Genomic DNA, 21779 nt, shown 5'->3' with positions numbered 1-21779 from the left:
GATAATATATATATATATATTTTTTTTTTTTTTGCAATTACAAAGAAGAAAATTTATGTAATGACAAACAATTCCTGTTGGGTAAAATCAAGTTTTTCTCTACAAGTTTTCTTGTTAATTTCTTGTTGAATCCATCAACCATTAGCTGCAAGTCAAAGGAGGACAGCGGTGCACGCACACAAACACAAATGTTAATTTGACCACATGCACATTCAGCCAAACAGCATTAATGATAATAATAATAATATTTGCTCAGTAAAATATGATTTAAAATGACGTAATAAATCATTCAGCTGTTATACCTCTCATCCTGCAGCACTTGAAGATCAGCACGACTGTCACTATCAGATATGGACAAACTGTCAGTACAGAACTGAGTGTGTGGAGGACAGAGATCTGAGATTCTGAATGAGACGCTGAAAAAGAGACACACAAACACTTTATTGATCACTATATCTGAACGAGAGCATATCAAGAAATAAATCAGCTCACAGTTTCATTGACTTTCACCTCTGACTGAGATCCATCTCTTGGGTGACTCTCTTCTCTCTGGGTGTTTGCAGTAGTAGAAACCCTCATGTGACTTTGAGACATTAGAGATGATGATCTCTGGAGTTTGACTCTGGATGAGTGATCCATCTTTATAGAAATCAGCTCTGAGGATTGGTAGGGTTGAATTTTGAAATAAACAGCGTAGAGTCAGAGAATCTCCTTCAGTCACAGGATGAACAGGACTCTCCAGAATTACACCAGCTACACAAACAGAGGAAATGTGTGCTGTTTGTAAATAGTATATTGCAACTAGGGCTGGGATAAACGATTATTTTTTAAACGATTAATCTAGCGATTATTTTTATCAATGCATCGATTAATCTAACGATTAATTTTTCCAGACCAATTCGATTTCGATTATCTCCCCATTAATTGACTACTAACAATTTATACATGTTGATTTACATATCTGAATGAAAAAAAACATGAATTCCTTAACATTGCAATATAAGTTTATTGCTCTTAAAATTACAAAATAAAAGAATGCATTACTTTGCACTTGTATAGAGATAGCATTCAATAAAACCTTGAAGCCTTGAAAACACATAGCTTACTGAAACAAGCTTACTGAACACATAGGGCCTAGCTTACTGAGAAAAAGTTCTTCTATCAGGTGAAAATAACAACAACTTGATGTCTAGCATTCAATAAAAAAAATCTCTGAATGCTCCACGTGAAACTTTGGCGTTCCGCCCTTTTTCTATCGTGTTTAATGATTTTGGTTAATATGCATGAGGAGAGAGAGAGAAAGAGAGAGAAAGAGAGAGAGCAAGACAGCGCTCATGTAGTTTGAAGACTGTGAGTGCGCGAGTGCGTGTGAAACTTTGGTGTTTCGCCCTTTTTCTATCGTGTTAAATGATTTTGATAATATGGCACAAGGGAGAGAAAGAGAGCAAGAAGCGCTCGTGTTGTTTGAAGACTGTGAGTGCGCGCGTGCGCAGACGGGGCTCTCTCTCGTACGCTCCCTGTCAGGCTCAGCAGTCATTCTATTCTACATCACTCACCAATCAAATAAGGCTTTTTTCAGCCGCCAAAAAAAGATCAATGCAGAAAAACCCCTGGATTGGTTGTATAACGTTGGACAGAATGTTGATCCGGCCATCGCGTATATTCAGGCACACATAAGGTAAATGTTTTGCAAAGTTTTTTAGAGAAATAAAAACAGGTCGACGAATCGATGCACATATTTTGCGTCGATGTCATCGATGACCTTGACACGTTGTCCCAGCCCTAATTGCAACTATATGGTAACAAATATTTAATAATATTAAAGATTGTAATTTTTCTTAAATTTCACATTTTCTTACAAAACATCTCAGGTTACGAATGTAAGCATGGTTCCCTGAGTAGGGAACGAGACACTGCATTCTCTAGAGGGCGCTATGGGGAACACCTGGTCGTGACCTGTGTCTGAAGCATACATTGAAAAATTACCAATTGGGCGGTCACTACCGACGAAACTATAAATAAGCGCCAGAAGAACACGTCATTCACTTCTTCATCTGATGCTTAGTATTTTAGCATGTTTACTTAAAGTTTCCTAAGCATCGCAGAGGTGCTGAACCACATGGGAGAGGCAAGCTCAAACCTCTGGCGAAGGGAGCATCACCTGAGGCAGTATATACAGGAACAATTCCGTAACTGCCTCCTCCACTTCCTGCTGGATGTGACAACACAGCTAAGTGGCCTGGAGGCCCCTAAGGGTGACCTAGCCGGACATCAATGAAATTCCCTGTAGTGCTGTGCCAGGTCTGATGATCAGCGAGGCTTCCCCGCAGAAGCCTGTGATCTTGGCCGTCTAATACCAGAGCATGAGACCAGATGGCCGGTGCTGACGAGTGTTTAATAAATAACGTAGCTGAGCACTGCAAAGGAAACTTACAGAGTTTATTAGTAGACACATAACAACCAGCAATTTAACAGAAACAGAAAGGGTTACATATTCACCTCCACCCTCCTGCATTGGAGCCCCGCTCAAAGGGTGCCTCCTTTTAGTCCAGACCATCAGTAAGGTGGTTGCTCTGAGCATAGGAGACTGTTACCCTTGATCAGGTGGAGAGCTGGTGGTTACAGGGGAATTAGGAAGGGGAGGATAAAAGTTAAAAACACCCAAATGAATGAGTAGCTACCTAGGTATCACTCTGATTTGGACGAGAACACTGCCTCGTCTGGATCAGACACACTGCTTATCTCCACGTGAACCATGCTTCCTCTTACCCCTTCCTGTAGGCACGAGAGGAGTGCGAGCCGTGACACTAACCCGTCTGCACCCATCTTTGATCCTCAGATCGAGACGGGCCAGGACCCCTATGTTGTTCGGGCTTGGACCTGGACCTTTGTGGTATGAAGGATTTAAAGGCAGCTGAGTGTGCCCTTGCCACTCTGAATTTCTCGACGGAGGTACTGAAAAGTTTGGAAAGTGAGATCATAGCATCGAAAAGAAAGCCCCTTTCTTTCTTCCCGATGTTTGCCAGATTCACCCACAGATTTCTCTCCGTTACCACCATGGCAACCATAGACCTACCCATGGTGGAGGCGGCCTGCTTGATTGCATGGAGAGAGAGGTCTGTGGTGCGGCACAGCTCAGCTACCTGGTCAGCTGAAAGGCCCTGCCTTTATCCAGGTCCTTCAGCAGATCAGCCTGATAAACCTGAAGCACTGCCATCATGTGCAACGAAGCCATAGCCTGACCTGCTGCGTATGCTCTGCCATTTAAGCCAGATGTATTCTGGCAGGAACTTAAGATGGCATTTCTTTTTCGACTTCTGCCATATAAAATCAGGCAAGAATGGAAGGCTCATCTGGGCTGGAGGGCTTGGGTCAGACAAATAACGCTCGCTGAGGGACCCTCGCGGCGTGCAGTTTGCGTGCAACGCTTCCATCGGCAAGTCCAAACAATTGCCATGGCCGATCCATACACTCTAAGCATGCTTCACATACCCAGGGCAGGAGGATTGAGAAGGCTCAGCTTCAGCCTCTTCGCCAACCTCAGACCATCTTCCTTGCTCTTCCTGGGCAGAACCCTGCAGAGCACTACCTTCAGTATCAGAAAGTGTTAATTGACATCACATCTTCCTCCTGAAGTTCACTCTCGTCTGCCGCCGGAGAGAGTGCAGTTGAAGAGAAAGTCCCTCTCTAAACTCTCTCAGCGAGATCCACCTGTGATCCCCACAAGCTCACTTTACTCTATGCTCAGCAGTGCTGGGGGGGGGGGGTGTTTGAACCATGGGAAGCAGATGGCTGTCCCTCTTTCCTCAAAAAGAGAGACATTCGAGAGTGGAGCTTTTTTCATAGAAAAAACGCTTACAATACACGCAGATTGCCTCATAAGCTGTCGACGGCCAACTGTTTTTTCAATGTATGCTTCAGACACGGGTCACAATGAGGTGTTCCCCATAGCGCCCCCTAGAATACACAGTTCAAAGTTCCCCTGAAAGAGAACTACATTTTTGGTATCTCTTGCCCACTGAGCGTTTGTTTGTATGTAGTGCAGACTGATGCTTCCTGATTTTGTTTAATCATCTGCATTGTGTACTGCATTGTAAATGAAAATTGCAGCGTGTGATGGGGCACACCTGAAGGAAGTGGAGCCTCATTACCGCCGCTGGTTAAAAGCCCAACGCGCCTCTCCTCAGGAGACCGGTCTCTTCCCCGTGCATGCACGCTGGTGTCCTCGTGGGTCCAGGAAGGGTGCGTTGAGGGACTCCCGCGCCACAAGAGACGTGAGCAGCCGGACCCGCGATCCGGAGGAGAACCGCACCCGTTTACACGGCCGACGGGCCAGGATGCCGGGCCGTCCATCCCCTACCAGCGCCGCGGCCGACGAGAGAGATGGGGCCGCTAGAGGAAGCCGCCGCCCCTCGCGCCCCGGACCAAGGAGGGGGGAGCGCGTGCGGCCGCCGGACTCCGCCCCTTACCTGGACCCTTCCTCCATGAACACTGCCTGACCCACACGAACCCCGCAGCACAACGAGGACACCAGATTCCCTGTTATTTTGGACACTTTCCCCCTTTGGCCACTTTTATTCCCTGTTATTTTATGATTTCAGTTAATAACAGCCTCTCCGAGGCCTGACGCCACGCCCACTGTGTCTGTCTTGTGCTCCTCCCGTGACACTGGTGGAGAATGCGGGCAAGGCGGAGCCTAGACAGCGCAGTTGGGAAACATCTGGTGACGTCACTCCCTCTCGCTTGCAAACGTTCATGAGAACCCGGACTGGGACGGAGGAAAACTGGGGACAGCCTCCCAGCCACAAAAAGGGTAAGTGACTTCTGTTATTGTCATTTACCCTGTGGTTGGTTGAGGCTGTCACTAAAACCCGGTTTCTCTGTCCCTGTTCCGGTGCGCTGCGAGCGGGAGGACCGCCCGGAGAGGAATCCCCACCCACTCCGACCGTTTGGAGCCTGGTTGAGGGATGGTAGCACTCCCGTGTGGGCGGCGCCCTGATGACGGGGATGTCGCTTGGAGGGGGAATGTGACGAGTCAGCTGCCTCCTCCCTGATTGTCACCGGCTCCCCGTCCTAAATCGCCGCCTTCACCAGGCTCCGGCTGGAGTGGGTGTGTGAAAGGAGGGGCGCTGGACGAGACAGGGGCTTGCAGCGTGTGATGGGGGCACACCTGAAGGAAGTGGAGCCTCATTACCGCCGCTGGTTAAAAGCCCAACGCGCCTCGCCTCAGGAGACCGGTCTCTTCCCCGTGCATGCACGCTGGTGTCCTCGTGGGTCCAGGAAGGGTGCGTTGAGGGACTCCCGCGCCACAAGAGACGTGAGCAGCCGGACCCGCGATCCGGAGGAGAACCGCACTCGTTTACACGGCCGACGGGCCAGGATGCCGGGCCGTCCATTTCCCCTACCAGCGCCGCGGCCGACGAGAGAGATGGGGCCGCTAGAGGAAGCCGCCGCCCCTCGCGCCCCGGACCAAGGAGGGGAGCGCGTGCGCTTTTTTATATATATATAAAAGGGCCGGGACTTTACACGTTAATTGAGATTAATTAATTACACAAAAAATAACGTGTTAACTAAGATTAATTAATTACAGAAAAAAAAATTCCCGCAATTTTAATAATTTATTTTTGCACCGCGGAACGTTTCTCACTGGATGAGTTTCGGCGGACCGATTATACTGGAGCACCAACTAGCGTTCGCATATCACCGCAGCAGCACATCAAGTATCACCTCAACGCAAAACATATAGCAGCTAGCGTGGACTTTACATTTTACAAAAGTGTGTGTTTGTCACCTTGTGGGTGTTTTCAAACTGCTGGGTGTTTCTAAATCATGCAAGCTAAATGATCCCCCTTACCCAACCCCACATATTCTGAATGCCTTCGGCAGAATTCAGATGAGATTAATCTATATTAATTCCAAGATTACAGTGAGATAAATCTAGATAAAAAATAATATTTATGCCATCACTAATATATATATATATATCTAAATAAACATGCACAGATACAGAAACCACAAACTCACGGTGTACAGTGATATTCACAGGATGACTGTTCTCTCCAGATTCAGTCTGACACCAGTACACTCCAGTGTCTGATGTGCTGGTGGAGCTGATTGTACATGTAGATCCTGTCTGTGATCCCCAGTGTGATGATGAACAATCTTCAGCCACCCATTGTCTGTGTATCTTCTCACTCTCCATCTATCAGAGTTACTCTGGTCCTCACAGCTCAGAGAGAGAGAGACAGATGTTAAGTGTTGAGTTCTGTTGGGACTGATGATCAGAGAGACTGGGAGGAGAAACACCTGAGAAGACAATCACAGTTGGAAATCAAGAGTCTTATTGATTTAACACTTTACACAATGTACACTGTTTCAAAACAAAATATATTTGTAATTATGCCATCAGCAAGCAAACCAAAGACACCCGAGACAACTTCATGAAGTGTTAGTTCTGGAGGAAAAAACCTTGGGAGAAACCATTATTTGATTTAATCCACCATCATCTCAATTCTAATCAAGTAAAAATAAATGTTATTCAGTTGTGTTGTGGGCAATAAAACAGTCCAGTACATTATTGTTAAACTAATTTTTACACTGAAATAATGAAAATATTATGTGCGACCCCAAAATGCTGCTGACCCCTGCTTCCAACGTTGTTTTAATCTCTGCCAGAAGAAAAATCATCTTCTCCATTGACACATTCAGTAGTAACCTTGTATTATGACAGAATCAAATTTCATAACAAATCATGCTCTTAAAAATTCAAGGAACATTTCAGAAGTCTCTCATTTAATTCGGTGATTCAGTCTGAACTCACCAGTGACCCATAGTGGTTGTTCGTTGCTGTTCCATGTGTAATAGGGTGGTTTTTCTCTCTCTGCGCTGCACACATAAACTCCTGTGTGATTTAGAGCAGCAGAACTGACCGTGTAGTTCCTCCCGCTCCTCTGCTGCTGTCTGAGAGCAGCTGATTATAAATGCTGTTGCCTGTATAAAGTGAGAGTGTAGAGTTAACTCAAAAAAAAAAAAGGAGTTATATTTACATGAGACATTTAAATTACCTTTGTTGGTATTAATCAGTACTCAGACTCGTTTATTGTTTGATTTTTAATCTTTATAAAAAAAAAAAATATATATATATATATATATATATATATATATATATATATATATATATATATATATATATATATATACGTACAGGCCAAAAGTTTGGACACACCTTCTCAATCAAAGAGTTTTCTTTATTTTCATGACAATGAAAATTGTAGATTCACACTGAAGACATCAAAACTATGAATTTACACATGTGGAATTATATATGGAATTATATACATAACAAAAAAGTGTGAAACAACTGAAAATATGTCATATTGTTGGTTCTTCAAAGTAGCCACCTTTTGCTTTGATTACTGCTTTGCACACTCTTGGCATTCTCTTGATGAGCTTCAAGGAGGTAGTCACCTGAAATGGTCTTCCAACAGTCTTGAAGGAGTTCCCCGAGAGATGCTTAGCACTTGTTGGCCCTTTTGCCTTCTGTCTGCGGTCCAGCTCACCCCTAAACCATCTCGACTGGGTTCAGGTCCGGTGACTGTGGAGGCCAGGTCATCTGGCGCAGCACCCCAACACTCTCCTTCTTGGTCAAATAGCCCTTGATGCCTTCAGTGTGACTCTACAATTTTCATAAAATAAAGAAAACTCTTTTGAATGAGAAGGTGTGTCCAAACTTTTGGTCTGTACTATATATGTTATATACTTTTTTTTTGATGAAACCAGTTGCATGTAATGTGAAGTTGAGATGTTGCTCGGAGAGAAGGAGAAAACCCAAATAGGTGTCAGCAAAAAAAAAAAAAAGAAAATGCACGAGGGAGGACGTTGTTTCTTTCCCGTGTTTAATAAAAATGTCATATTACCATAAAAGTGACTGTTACAAAGTCCCCCTGACAAATAAAGGCTGACTCCAGCCGTACACAACCAGGGAGCATTACTGTTTCACTTAACAACCATATATACATGCCACAGTTGAAAAGTTGACTCTCAGGGTGAGGAAAAAAAGAAGAAAACAATGCACATCCAATAACAGTCCCACAAAACTGTACATTGCACTGACGTTCAATAAAACAAACCTGTGTGCAATGATTTTACATCAAACTGCATGTGACAAGTGACAACCAAAACCCTTGTTTTATCCCACCTTGCTTAACTTCAATCTTTCATGTGTGATATGGGTTTGTTCACCTATTAGCTGTCCAGTCAGAAGTAATTCTGTTTTTTTTTTCTGTCTCAAGTTATAATGGTCAGTACCCTGAAAAGGGTAATTTGAGTGAAGTCCGTGTGTGGCAAAGTCATGTCAGAGTGCTCTGTGTCTGGAAAAACAGCACTGTCAAGTGTCTATTCAGATAAGGTCTCTAAGAATATGGAAGGCCGTTTCAGCATAAAAACATTCCAGCATTAGTCGTCTTAATTCCCAAATCACTCCTAAATACTCATTTTCTGGCGTTGAGTAGGGTTTCTCAGCCTTATGTAGAGTTCTGCTCGCAAAAGCAAACATCTCGTCCAAAGCCATCTTTTTGCATTAAAGCTGCACCCAGACCCAGGTTGCAAGTGTCTGTGTAAACATAGAATGGCTGTGTGAAATTTGGAAAACATAAGATTGCCGCTGACGTGAGACAGAAATGGAAGCTTTAGCCTAAGTTCTGCCAGGAAGACTCAATCACTTCGTCACTAATTACCTTCATCATTATCCAATCACGTCTTTATGCTCCTGTATAAAAGATCGTACTTACACATGTTTGAGTTCGCAGATGCCGACGCGACAGCAACCGCAGATTCCGACGCGATTGTACTTGCTCAAGCCGTTGTGTTTATTCATCTACTTGCTGTAATTAAGTTCGTGCCCCGCAAACTATCTAGAGTTTGAGGTTCCTCTAAGATACACACGGGATCGTTGGCTTAGCTCCGTGTCGCGGTGATTATCTGCAGTCATTTGTGTTGGATGATTTACAAGCTTTTCTCGGCAGAGGATGTGAACATTGGCGGAGTTCTGTGTGCTTTCAGGCCAGGGTTGCCAGGTTCTCAAAACCGCCAGTTACTAGTATTTAAAAAAAAAAAAAAAAAAAAAAAAAAAACCAATCGCGTTCAAAAGGGATTTATCGGTAGAATTCACATTCTAGGGGCTATATGACACTATTCACCTCAAACCCAGGACAGAAATGGCAACCCACAAAAAAAGATGTCGCGTCAGTGCTGCTTGTGTCTCAACACCTGAAAAGACTTTGGTCTCAATCAACAAATATTCATCTGTACGCTCACGTGAACCTGCACGAATGAAGTCTCTCTGGACCAGCAGACAGAATTAAGGCTGCCGGTCTCTTCGGCATCTCGCCTTCATCACTTCACAAGTCTACAGCATTATAAGTATCATTTTGTTCTATGCACTTACGGCGCCTGGGCATTATTTATTCTCTGCAAGGATTTAAACTCACACGTTCAAATAAAGCACTGGGCGTTTCGTGCTTGTTTATCTAGCAGACTTGCACAGCATAATTAAGATGTTGATCATAGTGCATACAACTTTCTGAATAACTTCTTCGTAATGAGGCACTTTAAGGCTCATCATAAACGCTACAATCTTTATACTGATAAAGATTTTTCGCATTTATAAAAAAAAAAAAAAAAAAGGCTCTTGGAGCACACTTGAGATTCGCTGTTTTAATCCGATGCTTTAATCTTTGTTTATTCAGTCTTTCATTTGCGTTATTCCTGAAAAGTTCATACTCTAATGGGATTCTATGGTTGCAGATGCAGGGAACCGCTGCTCTCACCTCATCTTTACATGGCTTACTCTTGGGCTAGCGATTTATGAACACTGGATCTACCAAGCTGATGCGTATATGGACCCTTTCTTTTGAGTCGTAGGTAAGATTCGGCTCAATGCTCAGTCAGCAGGCATATAACTCCATTGACACGAGTTGCTGCTGACCTTATTTCAGAGTAGTGACATATCTCCAGTTAAACCGAATATTAATTAGCAGGCATGGTTTGTTTGCGCTCCTGGTCTCCGTCTCAAGGCGCTTTCACACTAGACTTTAAACATGCTAAATTATTTCGAACGCCACTGCGAATATGGGCGGGAGCAAGATAAAATGGTCTCCCCTCAATTATCACAAGATTGATTAATATGTGCTTGCTAGCACTGTGTCTTTTGCGACGGCGTCGAAAGCGTTTTATTATATTGTAACGTTACTCTGTATCTCTCTCTATAAATATATACACCCTAAGGGGAGGAGGAGAAAAAATATATATATATATATAAAACGTTGTCATTCCAATGTATCATCTGTTCCCGTCGACACTACAAACCATGCAGCTTTTCTTTTATAAATCTTTTAATGTATTATAAAATGGGACGCTGCGCAACAGCTAAAGTCATATAGCGCTTCCTCCCTTTTGAATTTTTGTACAGAGAGGTCATGCAGCAATGTATCGCTCTTCTACTGGTCCACATCCTCACGTTATGCAATTCCCAGGTCAGAGTTCACCAAACTTGAACTTTGGAACACAGCCAAATGCGAAATTTTTCGCATAAGCTTGCGTTTCTGGTCCGACGCATTCGCATTCGTATGAATGGAAGTCAATGAAGAGAAAAGTGCAGTGTGACCGCCCATCACTCATAGCCAATTAACGGCTGGAGGGGCGCGTTAAGGAGGTTCTGCTCATGCTATCAAACTGACGTCATCAGATAAATTATTTGTTACAGAGTGGAAATGTTCAGAATTTGATAAGATTACTAAGATAAACAATGTTTAATTGTTTACATCAAGATTAGCAATGTGTGCTAGTAAGCTTAAGTCAATTCGATTATGCGTATTTTAAACTTAACCTTTGACACGTCAACTTATTAAAAAAAAAAAAAAAAACATCTGGGATTGACAGTTAAGGGGTTAAGCTACATTCAAGGCTTGTTTATTTCGCGCATCTACTGGTGTTGGTTCATCACTCTTACTCGGCTTTTGCGGCTTTCACTTTACACTTTTAGACTTTCAGACAGCTGTGCCCTCAGCCAACCCGGATTCTTCAGTCTGCCTTCCGTTAGCAGACATAATACTAAACGAAGTGCTTACGTCAGCTGGAAATCACATTTCTAAGGCGTCGCTCCCTCTACAATAAAGCCTACACGTTTGCATGGTCCGCTTCTAATGTTTCCTTCCAATTTTTGCGTTCCTATTCTAATTTCGACCGTTGCTCCTTTCTCGTCTTATAAAAAAAAAAAAAAAAAAAAAAAAACTCAATTTCTCTATTCGCAGACTCCTTGCCAGCATCTAACCCACGCCAAATTTTATAATCTAATTTTCAAGCCTTTTGGTTATTCAGTTTTATTACTACTTGAGGGGTTAGCTAAATCTAAAAGCTGTATGGTCTTTCGAGGCCTGTCTGTATCTGCCTATCGTGGCTATTTCTGTAGGTCTATCGAGGCCTATCAATGTCCGGCTATTATGGCTATTTTTCTGTACGGTCTATTAAGGCCTGTCCCGTGTCTGCCTATTGTGGCTGTCTGTGTCTGGCCTATCGTGGCTATTTCTGTACGGTCTATCGAGACCTGTCCGTGTCCGGCTATTATGGCTATTTTTCTGTACAGTCTATCAAGGCCTGTCCTGTGTCTGCCTATTGTGGCTGTCTGTGTCTGGCCTATCGTGGCTATTTCTGTACGGTCTATCGAGGCCTATCTGTGTCTGGCTATAATGGCTATTTCTGTACGGCCTATCGAGGCCTGTCCGTGTCTGCCTATCGTGGCTGTCTGTGTCTGGCCTATCATGGCTATTTCTGTACGGTCTATCGAGGCCTGTCTGTGTCCAGCCGTCATGGCTATTTTTCTGTACGGTCTATTGAGGCCTGTCCCGTGTCTGCCTATTGTGGCTATTTCTGTACGGCCTATTGAGGCCTGTCTGCGTCTGCCATTGTGGCTGTCTGCGTCTGGCCTATCGTGGCTATTTATGTACGGTCTATCGAGGCCTGTCTGCGTCTGCCTATCGTGGCTAATCATGGTCTATCCGGGCCTGTCTTGCATCTGCCTATCGTGGCTGTCTGCATCTGGCTATCATGGCTATTTATGTACGGTCTATCGAGGCCTGTCCGTGTCTGCCTATCGTGGCTGTCTGCGTCTGGCCTATTGTGGCTATTTCCGTTGGTCTATCGAGGCCTGTCCGTGTCTGGCTATCATGGCTATTTTTCTGTATGGTCTATCGAGGCCTATCTGTGTCTGGCCATCATGGCTATTTCTGTATGGTCTATCGAGGCCTGTCTGCGTCTGCCTATTGTGCCTGTCTGCGTCTGGCCTATCGTGGCTATTTATTATGGTCTATCAAGGCCTGTCTGTGTCTGGCTATCATGGCTATTTTTCTGTACGGTCTATCGAGGCTGTCTGTGTTCTGCCTATCATGGCTATTCTGTATGGTCTATCGAGGCCTGTCTGCGTCTGCCTATCGTGGCTGTCTGCGTCTGGCCTATCGTGGCTATTTCTGTTGGTCTATTGAGGCCTGTCTGTGTCTGCCTACCGTGGCTGTCTGCGTGTGGCCTATCGTGGCTATTTATGTTGGTCTATCGGGGCCTGTCCGCGTTTGCCTATCGTGGCTGTCTGCGTCTGGCCTAACGTGGCTATTTATGTTCGGCCTATCGGGGCCTGTCCGTGTCTGCCCACCGTGGCTATTTCTGTTGGTCTATCGAGGCCTGTCTGTGTCTGCCTATCGTGGCTATTTCTGTTGGTCTATCGAGGCCTGTCTGTGCCTGCCTATCGTGGCTGTCTGTGTCTGCCTATCGTGGGCTATTTCTGTTGGTCTATCGAGGCCTGTCTGTGTCTGCCTATCGTGGCTATCTGTGTCTGGCCTAACGTGGCTATTTATGTTCGGCCTATCGGGGCCTGTCCGCGTTTGCCTATCGTGGCTGTCTGCGTCTGCCTATCGTGGCTATTTCTGTTGGTCTATCGAGGCCTGTCTGTGTCTGCCTATCGTGGCTATCTGTGTCTGGCCTAACGTGGCTATTTATGTTCGGCCTATCGGGGCCTGTCCGTGTCTGCCCATCGTGGCTATTTCTGTTGGTCTATCGAGGCCTGTCTGTGTCTGCCTATCGTGGCTATTTCTGTTGGTCTATCGAGGCCTGTTTGTGCCTGCCTATCGTGGCTGTCTGTGTCTGCCTATCGTGGCTATTTCTGTTGGTCTATCGGGGCCTGTCTGTGTCTGCCTATCGTGGCTGTCTGCGTCTGGCCTATCGGGCTATTTATGTTCGGCCAATTGGGGCCTGTCCGTGTTTGCCTATCGTGGCTGTCTGCGTCTGGCCTAACGTGGCTATTTATGTTCGGCCTATTGGGGCCTGTCCGTGTCTGCCCATCGTGGCTATTTCTGTTGGTCTATCGAGGCCTGTCTGTGTCTGCCTATCGTGGCTATTTCTGTTGGTCTATCGAGGCCTGTCTGTGCCTGCATATCGTGGCTGTCTGTGTCTGCCTATCGTGGCTATTTCTGTTGGTCTATCAAGGCCTGTCTGTGTCTGCCTATCGTGGCTATCTGTGTCTGGCCTATTGCGGCTATTTCTGTAAAAACTTATAAGAAGTTTAATCTAACGTCATTATACTGGTCATGCTAACTCTTTCTATTTCTTCCAGGAACCTTAGGATTCACAACTGGTGGGTATACTTCATCTACTTTTTGGGGGGAAGGCTGGCCCCGTCTGGAGGTCTAATAATCCACCTAATTTTGGGGGTCTGCTGCGCCCCTGCCTTCGTCTTCAGGCAGGAAATGCAGATTCGCTACCCTCGGATTACGAACCATGGACGGGGCCTTCCGCCAAAGAAATTTATAATTGTGCTCGCTGAGCTGTCAATAAATGTATGCTTCATACATTCTTCTATCTCCCGAGTCTTTCTGGTAGAAATGGAAGCTTTAGCCTAAGTTCTGCCAGGAAGACTCAATCACTTCGTCACTAATTACCTTCATCATTATCCAATCACGTCTTTATGCTCCTGTATAAAAAAATCTTACTTACACATGTTTGAGTTCGCAGATGCCGACGCGACAACAATCTCCACCCTCCCCACCACCACCAGGATGGTCCTGTCCTTACCTTCCAGGGGGGTCTGCTGCGCCCCTGCCTTCGTCTTCAGGCAGGAAATGCAGATTCGCTACCCTCGGATTACGAATCATGGACGGGGCCTTCCCCCAAAGAAATTTATAATTGTGCTCGCTGAGCTGTCAATAAATGTATGCTTCGTACATTCTTCTATCTCCCGAGTCTTTCTGGTAGAACAGTGGTACTTTCCGGGTAAGACAGAAAAGTGGTTCTGCTTTACTCGCATAGACAGGGACGAAGTGCCAATAATAGCCTGTAAGGTCAAGGAATCCTCCGACATCCTTTGTGTCTTTTGGTTTTTTTAACTCCATCATCGCCTTTACTTTTTCAGGTTTTGTGATATACCCCCTCAGGTGTGACACAGTAACTAAGACATGTGAGCTCACTTAAACAGAACTGACATTTGCTCAGCTTCAGAGAGAGACCTGCCATCTGCAGTCTTGACAGAACATCCAGAAGATCCTCAAGGTGTTTTTCAAAGGTCGGAGAACCTATTAAAATTCTTGTCCAAGTACACCGCACAGCATTTATAAGTTAGGCCAGTGAGGACAGTGTTCATGACCCTTTGAAAAGTAGCAGGGGCAATGCTGAGCCAGAAGGGAAGGACTTTGAACTGAATAGGCCACAGTGAGATATAAAAGCAGTTTTCGGTCTAGACTTTCCCTTTACGGACACCTGCCAATACCCCCGTAATAAATTTCCCACAGAACAGAAATTCCAATGATTCATCCACCCAGGGTAGAGGATATGAATTCTTCAGTGTGAGTTGATTTAGACCCCTGTAATCCACACATAACCTGGGTTCTCCACAGAGTTTCTTTACAATTACGACCGGTGCAGCCCATGGGCTTGATGATGGCTCAATAATTCCATCTTCCAGCATTTGCTTTATCTGGTCTTCAATTATCCACTTCTTCTCTGGTGAAGTACGGTAGTGTGGTAAACTGACAGGCTTCGCACTACCTGTATCAATTATGTGCTCTGCCATTGACGTATTTGCCAAGTGATCATCAAACATGCCCCAAAAATCTTCCACCAGGGCAAGGAACTGAGCCTTTTTGTCCCTGTCCTAAGCATGCCTCCTCGACTTTCCTCTTCAAATCAGATTTTTGGACACCCATGAAGATCATGCGCCCTACTACTGTAGTCTCCATCCATTCACTCGCTAGTTCATATGGTTCCAGCACAACAGTGCCTCTAAAGTTACTGTCCTGGATGTAAGTGAATGTTGACTGCAGCTCTTTGCATGAAATCCATTCCTAAGATAAGGGGTGAAGCGAGGTCAGAGACGATAACAAATCTATGGTAAAAACATTTTCCATGGAATCCAATATTCAGGCAAACGATGCTGACTGGGATGCAAGTTGCTTTATTAACTAATTGAATAGGGGGGGGGGGGTGCACTTTGTCACTGCTACCTGGAATGCCAGAAATAATATTAGTCCCCACTGCGGAAATGTAAACGCCTGTATCAAGGGCTGCATCAACTGCTCTGTTGCAGAGGTTTACTTTGACAATGAATGGGGTGTTCCAGAATGAAGAAGAGGCCGGTTCTTCTACATGGCCCAAGATGAGAGGCTCAAGTGTGGAGACTGGGGAATGTGGGGGCCTATTTACCTTCTGGAGGGAGGATTGCCCCTGTGAAATGTCCTCCCTCCCCTGAAGTTTCCCTTCCATTGGTCAGATTTACTTCCTTGCTCACCTCTGATGGTGCCTTTGTTCTCGCTACTCTGATTACTATGTGCCATTCCATTTGCTGTTCCTAAGTTCTGCATTGTAGCACCCCCAAAAACATCTACTTGTGGTACAAAGTTACACTTCTGTCAATTTCCGGATGTGAAACCAGGTTTAGAGCATTTAAAGCAGTAAAGTTCACGTGGTAGTTCCTTTATTGGGAAAGGAACTACCACGTTACATTACTTACTACATTACTTCATCTCACGTGTCCAACCGCGTGCTTCTCAAAGCCTTGGCATGGGCCAAAAAAACTAAATAAATAAAATGTCCGTAGGTCTGCAACAAAAGATAATATCCTCCATCGACTAGTCCAAAAGTCTGACCCGAGGGCCAGAGACAAGATGTTCAGGTGCCACTTTGTAACGTGAAGTTGAGCTGTTGCTCGGAGAGAAGGAGAAAACCCAAATAGGTGTAAGCAAATTAAAGACAATGCACGAGGGATGATGTCGTATCTTTCCAGTGTTTAATGAAAGTACTTAAACATCACACACTCGTCCGCATGCATGGGGAGTCGAGTGAGGAAAAGAAAAGAAGTATACAAACATCTAACTCCGGTCACAAAAGAAAATATTAAACTCAGAGATCGGTAGAGCGGGTAACTCCTCTCCCCACCTATCAGTTCTACCTCAGCTACGCTCTATGCACATACGCAGTTCTCGTCTTTTCAGATTCCCATAAAGTGACCGTTACAAGCGCACAGCGCAGGTGCACTCAGGGCATGTCCAAATCCATTTTTCTATTTTGACGACAAAAAAAATGGTTGGCGCGCCCATGCGCATGGTCTAAACAGGTTGTCCATGTTCACTTAATGAGTAATGGTTTTTTGGGGGCGTAACGTGCAATACACCAATTAGAGTCTCATCTCCCATTCCCTTTAAGAGCCAGCTGCGTTCATGCCATGACGGATTTGCTATTTACACGGCAGAATTTGGCAACCGCAAAGACAGAACGAGTCTCCAAGATGAAACGGAGCTGCTCATGTGGGAGCAAATATATTTAAATATATTTACATTTAATTAGCCTACAAAATAATCTTATGTATTGCAAACCTTTAAATCCAGTGTACCAGATGAATGCGTTTAATAAGCAGTGTGTACGCTCTTTAAATAAAAAAATAAAAAACATTGTGCCAGACTTTAGACCAGGTTTGAGTTAGTCTATGGTGCAGTCTATTTTCAGCTCCTTAAAATAGCATTGTGCCAGCAATGCACCTGAACACACCTCTTTTTTAGACCAGCATGCCCATGGCCGCAAAAATGAGTGCAAATGCATTTGCTAATTAAACGACGTGGCGCTGGATGGGAAAATGCGGACTGAAACTAGCAAACACACTTGTGCTGCCCCTTGCGTCACATTGTGCCGAGTGTATTATAGGGCCCTATATCTTACCTGATGAAGCAGTTACAGTGAACCAGCTGAATGTCCAGCCTGTAGAGGAGCCTTTAACCTCACAGATCAGAGTCACTGGATCTCCTTCAGTCAACCACTTCTGAGGATAAACACTTAAAACTGCCTTGGGTCTATCTGAAATACAGAAATCACTCATTAATAACATGTCAAACTTGTGTGTGTGTTTATAAAGAGATGATCAAAACTCACCTGATACTGTCAGTGTAACTTCATCACTGATGTGTGATGTTCGTGATCCTCCTCTCTCTGCTCCATAACAGGAGTATTTACCTGCGTCAGACTCATTAACAGAACTGAATGTGTGTTCCTGTAGTTCACTGAAAACACTGTCTGAACCGTCTTTATACCAGCTGTACTTCCAGCTAGTGACTCCTTCACCATCAATGTCACATCTGAGAGTGACTGTCTCTCCTCTGAATACATGTTGACCAGGTTTAATGCTCACTTTAGCTTTTGGTCTTTCTGTACAACAACAATTCACAATGAAAATATTTTTACCACATGATCAGTTACTCAAACAAATGCTAAATCAGGTCACACTGAAGTGTTGTTGTCTAAAGCTGTTATAATAACTGATTCAGTGTCTTATGAACCAAACTGAGAGACCATTTTGAAGGGTCAGGAAACCTTTGCAGGTGTTTTGAGTTGTTCAGCTGATTGGCATGTCACCATATTCTAATTTGTTGAGATTAATTGGTGGTTTTTTGTTAAATCTGAGCCAAAATCATCACAATTAAAAGAACCAAAGACTTCTGTCTGTGTGTATTGAATTTATTTAATGCAAGTGTTTCACATGTTTGGCTTGAATTACTGGAATAAATGAACTTTTCCACGACACCACATGTTTAGTTACTTGATTTTAAAACAAATGCTAAATTTGAATGCAGAAAAATGCAGAAAAAACAGAGTTTTAATTATAGGACCTAAAATCTCTGCTTGTAATAACCTAGAACACTGTCTAAGACTTGATGGTTGCTCTGTCAATTCTTTGTCATCAGTTAGGAACCTAGGTGTGCTATTTGATCGCAATATTTCCTTAGAAAGCCACGTTTCTAGCATTTGTAAAACTGTATTTTTCCATCTCAAAAAATATATCTAAATTACGGCCTTTGCTCTCAATATCAAATGCAGAAATGTTAATCCATGCAATTGTAGCAGGAAGGGTTATTACCCCTCCTACGTCATCGTTTAGTGTTTAGCCAATGGCTAGGCGTCCAGGGTGTATAAGAGCATGAGCTACCAGTTCCTTGGCTCCAGTAATCTGACTGATCTGTATTAGTATTGTATGATCTATCTGTGCTTCATGCCAACGAGTTTATCAGAGACTTTCGGCTCCATCTACTGCATAGTTTGGGGATAGTTATTCTGAGACCGCATGCTTTGTATGTATACTGTTCGAGCGTAAGCCAAGAGAAAAGAACTCTGTGTAACACTTTCTGTTTGTTTTTAGGCATGCGCTAAGGACAGTACCGACTTTCTGAATGAGCATTATCTGCTCTGTGCTTCATCATAAGGCTTTATTCGTGCTGGGCCTCATCAGCTGCTGTTCTGTTTTGGGTTGTTTTGTCTAGTTTTTGGTGTGCTGTTCTGTCATGAGCGAGTCGTCTCAATTGAACAGCTGATCGAATCGTCTTGGGTGAACCGTTCTAAGGCCTGGGCACCTGGGGGCAGACGCGTGACCAATTAGGTGGTAGGGTCTTCACTGTAGTCGTGGTCTTCTCTGACATGAGTCGTGGAGTGTGTGCTGTGCTGGTGTGTGTGCACTGAATGGGCTGCTCTTCGTAGAGGTGATATCTTGAGAGTGCCCTTGGGTACGCCCAGGATCCTCTGCAGCCATCGTTAGAAATTAATAAATTGAAGAGAGATTGCTGGTCAACACCTTTTGTACAAAATTCCCTGCTTTACGCATGCGCGAGTCCAGACTTGTCCAGACTTGTCTGGTGCATGCGCAAAAGTTTTCAGTTAGACGCTACTGTCCAGCATAATAGTTTGATACGGAGTTTCCCTGGCTTTATTCCTTTAAAGTCTGTTTTTCCTTTGTGTGGTATTGCTGTGCGTTTATAACTCCGTAAGTAATAATATTTATTATCATAGTAGATGTGTTTCAGAGTGTGTCATAGCGTAATTCAGTTTATTTTACCTCAGGAAAATAATTGCATCAATATAAGTACCATAGATGTAATCCTCACGTATATGACGAATTTATTTGTTTATTTGCAATCAAAGATGCTTATTTATTTGTTTAAGAGCATCGCTTGTCATATGTGTCAATGTAAATATTTATTTAGTCTCTGACCAGCATTTTAATAATTATTACAATGAGCACATCGGAGCGCTAGAACAGCGCGCGCACACAAAGTGTAATTTGACACCACTTGTAAGCAGCAGCAGTCCCGGTCTGCTAATAAAGCTGCATAAGTGTTCAAATGTGAAAATAAGCTCTTGTTTATTTTGTTTACTATTTCATCAGACAATTAGTTCTATGTAGAGTTCCTATATCATACAGTATATTGTTTTATCTTTGCATCTGTCATTTCTCATTTCATATTATAACATGTATATTTATCATCTTTATTTGTTTTCTGACAGAAACCACATTTTGTGCATATTCACACAAATAAACATTCAGACTTGACATGTTCACTCTGGAGTAGCTGCAGTTCTTTCTAACCGGAGAAATAGGCCAGCTGAGTTCCAACCACCCAACTGCGCACAGAATATCCCACACCTTTTATACAAAAGGACTGTCTTTTTATCAATTAATAAATTGTATGTTTTTCAATCACGTATGTCTCTGACTCCAACTGTGGTTAGGATCTGTGTGTGCCTTAGCTTAGGGGTTATATTAAATTCTTGGGGCGAAATCCCCCAAGTGGCGTAGTCGGAAATAATTAACTGAATTGAACGTGGGTATAAATTGTTCCGCCCAATGTCATAAAATTGAGCCCTCACTCCTGAGCGCTTTGCCACACATTTATGACCTCAAGGCTAGATTATTGTAATGCTTTATTGGGTGGTTGTTCTGCACGCTTAGTAAACAAACTACAGCTAGTACAAAATGCAGGCAGCAAGAGTTCTTACTAGACCCAGGAAGTATGACCATATTAGCCCGGTCCTGTCATCGCTGCACTGGCTCCCTATCAAACATCGTATATATTTTAAAATATTGCTTATTACTTATAAAGCCCTGAATGGTTTAGAACCTCAGCATTTGAATGAGCTCCTTTTACATTATACACCTCTACGTACGCTACGTTCTCAAAACTCCTTTTGCTATTTGGCGCCTAAACTCTGGAATAACCTACTTAACATTGTTCGGGAGGCAGACACACTCTTTGCAGTTTAAATCTAGATTAAAGTCACATCTCTTTAACCTGGCATACACATAACATACTAATATGCTTTTAAATATCCAAATCCGTTAAAGGATTTTTAGGCTGCATTAATTAGGTAAACCGGAAACACTTCACATCATTAGAAGAATGGCATCTACGCTAATATTTGTCTGTTTCTCTCTTGTTCCGAGGTCACAGTAGCCACCAGATCCAGTCTGTGTCCAGATCTGAGGGTCACTGCAGTCACCCGGATCCAGTACGTATCCAGACCAGATGGTGGATCAGCACCTAGAAAGGACCTCTACAGCCCTGATAGACAGCGGAGACCAGGACAACTAGAGCCCCAGATACAGATCCCCTGTAAAGACCTTGTCTCAGAGGAGCACCAGGACAAGACCACAGGAAACAGATGATTCTTCTGCACAATCTGACTTTGCTGCAGCCTGGAATTGAACTACTGGTTTCGTCTGGTCAGAGGAGAACTGGCCCCCCAACTGAGCCTGGTCTCTCCCAAGGTTTTTTTTCTCCATTCTGTCACCGATGGAGTTTCGGTTCCTTGCCGCTGTCGCCTCTGGCTTGCTTAGATGGGGTCACTTCATTTACAGCGATATCGTTGACTTGATTGCAAATAAATGCACTGACACTACTTAAACTGAACAGAGATGACATAACTGAATTCAATGATGAACTGCCTTTAACTGTCATTTTGCATTATTGAGACACTGTTTTCCAAATGAATGTTGTTCACTTGCTTTGACGCAATATATTTTGTTTAAAGCGCTATATAAATAAAGGTGACTTTGACGACATTCTAATTTATTGAGACGCACCTGTACATGAAAAAAAATTTACTCACCTTCAGTTTGTCCATAGTAGATGTTGGAAATCAGCACTAAAACACAAAGAGAAAAACTCATTAAATTAAACACTCATTAAAGGGGGGTGAAATGCTATTTCATGCATACTGAGTTTTTTACACTGTTAAAGAGTTGGATTCCCATGCTAAACATGGACAAAGTTTCAAAAATTAAGTTGTACGTTTGAAGGAGTATTTTTGTTCCCAAAATACTCCTTCCGATTTGTCACAAGTTTCAGAAAGTTTTTTTCGAGTATGGCTGTGTGTGACATTAGATGGAGCGGAATTTCCTTATATGGGTCCTAAGGCACCTCTGCCGG

The 21779-nt window shown here is 43.7% G+C and overlaps 2 long non-coding RNA genes and 1 pseudogene across 2 annotated transcripts; 1 reads left to right on the top strand and 2 right to left on the bottom strand.

Annotated features, from left to right (window-relative positions):
- Nucleotides 1–263: 263 nt before the first annotated feature.
- LOC113067524 (low affinity immunoglobulin gamma Fc region receptor II-like) lies at nucleotides 264–6442 on the bottom strand (annotated as a pseudogene).
- A 358-nt stretch (nucleotides 6443–6800) lies between these two features.
- LOC113067657 (uncharacterized) lies at nucleotides 6801–21525 on the bottom strand. The gene is made up of 4 exons (XR_003279426.1): nucleotides 21460–21525; nucleotides 17458–17730; nucleotides 17248–17382; nucleotides 6801–6990 (listed from the first exon to the last, which is right to left on the bottom strand). It is a non-coding gene; the product is annotated as an uncharacterized LOC113067657 (long non-coding RNA).
- LOC113067658 (uncharacterized) lies at nucleotides 18426–19911 on the top strand. Its single transcript, XR_003279427.1, has 2 exons — nucleotides 18426–19336; nucleotides 19858–19911. It is a non-coding gene; the product is annotated as an uncharacterized LOC113067658 (long non-coding RNA).
- Nucleotides 21526–21779: the final 254 nt, after the last annotated feature.

The sequence above is a fragment of the Carassius auratus genome, linkage group LG28B, assembly GCF_003368295.1.
Source record: "Carassius auratus strain Wakin linkage group LG28B, ASM336829v1, whole genome shotgun sequence".
Lineage (NCBI taxonomy): Eukaryota > Metazoa > Chordata > Actinopteri > Cypriniformes > Cyprinidae > Carassius > Carassius auratus.
Note: the sequence above shows the minus strand (reverse complement) of the source record. Positions and strands in the feature narration are given on the sequence as shown.